This window comes from Odontomachus brunneus, unplaced genomic scaffold (assembly GCF_010583005.1).
Source record: "Odontomachus brunneus isolate Ranch 3 - 2012 unplaced genomic scaffold, Obru_v1 Obru_scaffold_049, whole genome shotgun sequence".
NCBI classification, from domain to species: Eukaryota; Metazoa; Arthropoda; class Insecta; order Hymenoptera; family Formicidae; genus Odontomachus; species Odontomachus brunneus.
Window position 1 is genome coordinate 2084941 of NW_022639499.1, and position 4755 is coordinate 2089695.

Below are 4755 nucleotides of genomic sequence, written 5' to 3' on the forward strand. Positions count from 1 at the left end.
GAGAGAGAGAGAGAGAGAGAGAGAGAGAGAGAGAGAGTAAGAGAGAGAATTTCAGCCACATTACATGCTCATGAGTTTAAAAATAATACATTTAGATTTGCAATGCACGTTTTGAAGGTTGACCACCGGCTCGCGAGATTTCGCGAATGTTTCGTCGTTTACAATTCAAAGATGCTCGGACCTTTTTACAACGAAGACACGAGCTGTAAGCCGCTCAAGGAATCTTGTGCGCGCAAAGGGACACACGGGATATCCGGGACATCCGGTATACCTGGACGTGCCCGGCGACGTTGTTTCAACCGGCGGAATGACCGAGAAAAGTTCTGATCGATTATGCAGTAACCATTCGCTATTAATATTTATTGCTTTCGCGACTTCGTGCTTTTTATCCCTCACACCACCATCACCACCACCACCTCCACCACCACCGTCGCCACCGCCTCTTCTCCATCCCGTGATGATTTATCGAGAAACTTTCGGGCGGCTCGTCTACTCCTACGCCGGAATAATAGACGGCGGTTTAAAGTTTTGGAGACACGACGAACATTTTTATGAACATTGGCACGCCCGTCGTCGGCCGACGTGTCTTCGATCGCTGGCCGGTCGGCGATTACATCGCGATCGTGATCGCACTGCGGCAAAACGGAGGCAATTCTGAGGACGTTCTCGTGAGCGCGGACGCGAGATAAGGCGATGAAGAGAGGTTCATCAAGAGATGAGAGATGCAGCACACTTTTTGCATACCGAATCCCTCTCTGGGAAACGGCGATTTTCCGTATAATTCCCGCGCTGTGAATTTGAAATATATCATCGGCGGATTGAATCGTACGCTGGAAAGTGAGTTAATGTGTAAAGTGAGCTAATTGAAATTATAATAATCCAGCTCTCTCTCCCTCCCTCCTTCTCTCTCTCGTTGATCCTCGATTGGACGCGTCCAATCGATCGCGCGCATGTTATGTGCCGCCCGTGACGTTGTCAGATACAGACGGCGGTTCGATCAATCGAACACTTTCAGCATCATTACGCAAAAGGTCCGGAAGAAAAATGGATCGATGGTGCCGACACACTGATAAGCAAGAGACGAAAACGCCCCGGTGAGCGTTCTTTCTGCACTTTATTTCATGTATAAATGCCGTTTTATATATGTAACCTGGTGGTTTACGAACTGGAATTTTTCTGCCGAATTTAACAAGTTCCACATGCGCGTGCGATCTAAATCCAGACATTGTACGATACATGGATATGTGAAACAAGTTTCGTGTATTTTCGTAATTTCTCTATTATCCAAAAAAATATAACCTCATCCGCCGCCGCGGAAATCCATACGGAAGCCTAAGAGGATTCTTCTGAAAACAAAAGGCAAATATTTTACATCCGAAGGGAAGAATTTTAGTTGCAAGGTGCACTCAGAGAAAATGACAAGGTGCACTCAGAGAAAATGACACTCAGAGAAAATGGCAGCTATACGGGTGACAACTCGCTGGTGACAACTCTCTTTAACTTTAATAAACTATACACATTAATTCTATATACAAACTCCTGTAGCTGTCATCTGTATAGTTCCTGTCATCATATATTTCTCCGAGTCTGCTCTATTTCTTGTAATCCCATGTTCTAAACAAAAATTCGAATGAAAACTTTTGCGGAAAGAGTATTTCAATGAAGTGAACCATGTTAGTCGAAAATCTGCTGGATATTACTCCAACTTTTCTCCTCCCTTTTAAATCAAGAGAAATATGTTTATCTGAAGCAGAATCTCCTCTTATTGGGAGAAGGTTCTTTAAAACAAGATTCTTGTACTATCGATAAAAAACGTAATTCTTCAAACTTTAAGGGAATGTTGAAATGAGTGGGGATGATGAACTCGAAAAATGTCGATAACGTAGAAGCGATTGTCACTAACACGGTTATAATATTCTTTTCGTATTTTTTGTACATATAGATCTTATATAAATATGTGCTGTGCTTTGTGTTACAGCATACTAGCAGAAAACATAACTACGTATTTATCGAAATCTTCTTGTAAACTTTTCGCATTGAGTTCCTACATTCAGTTGTAAAAATGAGAATTTTCTTGAAATTTTTATCAGTAGAGTAAACGAACAAATAATGATTAAAATAGAGTGCTTTTGTAGTCATTCTCAAAGATAATCGATATTTACAGTAGTTTGTGTGCGCCCAGACAGCACAAATGTACAAAATCGAGTCATAAGACGTCTTTAGGACGTCTTTAAGACACCTTTAAAACAATACCTTATAAACTTGTCTTAAAGATGTCTTAAAGATGTCTTAAAGATGTCTTAAAGACGTTTTATGATCCGATTTTGGACATTGTGTTGTCTGGGCGTATACTAAGGTGCTAAAACATACTATTTAGCAATTATTGGAGAAAGCCTATGGCCATGTTTTCCATACGGCTATCATACCTGAGTTTATTCTAGCAACAGTAGTGAAAATTTTGGTTACGACCGTAAATTCTTAGTTCAACATCAATAAACCGTGATTAGGTGTGGCAGAGAAATCTTTCTTTTTTCCGTGCGAGTAGAATTGATAAAATTGAATAAAACAATTCTCTATCACTTTGAAAATAACCATGAAATAATTATTCTTTGACTTTACCAATCCATGGAAACAATTTTGTTACTGTTAGAATAGAAGAGACGAAGAAAGGAATTTGAGCAATTTTATCGCGAATGAAAAGAGTCGCCTGTTATTCATGTAAGCGTGTTTGCTGTGTATGGCTCGTCATATTAGCGCGTTGCCACTGTGCGGGGCTAATTGGCCAGCCACTGTGCGGGGCCATTTTGTCAAGCGCAGAGCGCTTATGTGGCTAGAGCTGTTCGTTCCACCATGCTTTAATTGATTGCGACATTCGAATTTTCCAAATGGCTAACGAAAGAGCGGCATGGACGCGTGCCAAAGAGATTGCTTTTCGTTTCAGGTCGCTGTGTCGCCTCATTCGCGTGTTATAGCCGTTCAAAGTTGCGGCATATCGGCGTCAGGCTTCGAGTCCGTGTTAACGCCTAACCGAGCGTGCCACCTGCTGTCGTGACGGCACACTATGTTATCTCAGTGTTGCCGCGGCTCTAAAAATTTATTCACCAGATTTCTGCTTTAAAAATCACCAGATTACAATTTTTTTCACCAGATTTTTTCAGATGTATATAAATTCAAATAAAAAAACAATTTTAATGATTTTTAATGTCTTAATAAACATATTTAAACATAAATATAAACAAAATTAATATGATATATTTAAACATTCATAAAAATATGAAAATATACTCGTAAATGGAGAGAGAGAGAGGGGGGGGGGACTTATTTTGTTATTAGTTTTAGCGTAAATTGTAATTGTACTTGTAAATTGTTACTAATAGCAAATTCGATTGAATGTACTAGTGCGCAGTGAGTGTACACTAAATATAATTTAAATTAACATAACATTAAATGATTATGTTTCTTGTTTTGACTCACCAAAGCGCCGATTAGGATAGCCACATTCTGCTTTCGTTTCTGGAACAGGAAAATGCCATTTCGTCGAATAGACTCGTGCGTTGATGACAATTTGAATGAAGAAGTTTGAAGGATTTAAAAAAAAATAAACGCAATATTTTTCACGCTGGAAGAATTTTTTCGGAATGCATTCACACTTGGAATATTCTACTTTCCTCTTTCTCGACGTTGCAAATAAATCTCTTAATCAGAAAAAATCAAAATTTTTCAAGTGACATGTTACTCAGAAAAAATTCTCCCCGCGTGTAATTACGATTTAACGCGATCTTTGGTTCGACTCAAATTATCTCGATTTCGAGCAATTATCAATCTTGTCGGATTTCTAATTACAAATTTTAATTAATGAAGCTCACCTTCGAGCTAACCCCGTTCGGCCCGAGCCAGATCCTCCGGCGCAGCAGCCCCTAAGAATCGACTGGTCGTCTGTTTCGTCTTTGCAACAGAAAGCAGATTTAATTTAGTATTACACACGATAATGGAGACATTAAAAAACTCGATTTCAAACACGAAAATTCGAAGTTTTATTGGATTTATCGGTATTATGAATTCAAATTAGTGAAACTCATCTTCGCGCCAACTCTGCCAGATCCGAGCTAGATCCTCTGGCGCTGCATCCCCTTAGAGTCGAGTGATAGTCTCTGCAACAAAAAACAGATTTAATTGAGTATTAATTAGTTACACGACGATGGAGGCATTAAGGAACTCGATTCCAAACAAGAAAATTTTCAGTTTTGTCAAATTTCTAATTATAAGTCAAATTAGTGAAGCTCACTTTCGAACTGACTTAAACAGGCCCGAGTCGAATCCACTGGCGCGACATTCCCCAGACATCGCATCTAGAGCCGCGTGACTGCGTCTGCTCTATTGGATTTCTGTGACAGAAATTTAATTTAGTTTAGTAATTTAATAATTTAGTATCAATTAGTTACACGTGACAGCAAAACGAAGAAAAAAAATTGTCGTAAAGGCACGCTCGAGTTCCTTCCCAATGCACAATAAAGAAATAATTAAATCATAGCTGAATAAAGAATAACACCCGATTAATTAATGAATGATGATATTAATATCTGATTGACAATCATATAATAATATCCGGTAGCATCAATTAATTACACACGATAGCAAGACGAGGTAAGGAAATCGTCGCAACGGCATACTCGAGTTGCTTTCCAATACGCAATAAAAATAATTAAATGACAACCGAATAAAGAAATAATAATACTCGAATAATAAATGGATAAT

The 4755-nt window shown here is 38.9% G+C and overlaps 1 long non-coding RNA gene across 1 annotated transcript in view; it reads right to left on the bottom strand.

The window, feature by feature from the left end:
• Positions 1-3885, bottom strand: part of LOC116845128 — a 17382-nt gene extending 13497 nt beyond the window's left edge. The window contains exons 1-2 of the long non-coding RNA XR_004378195.1: positions 3867-3885; positions 3475-3513 (exon numbers count right to left, since the gene is read on the bottom strand). This is a non-coding gene — a long non-coding RNA (uncharacterized LOC116845128). The remainder of the gene's footprint in view (positions 1-3474; positions 3514-3866) is intronic.
• Positions 3886-4755: the final 870 nt, after the last annotated feature.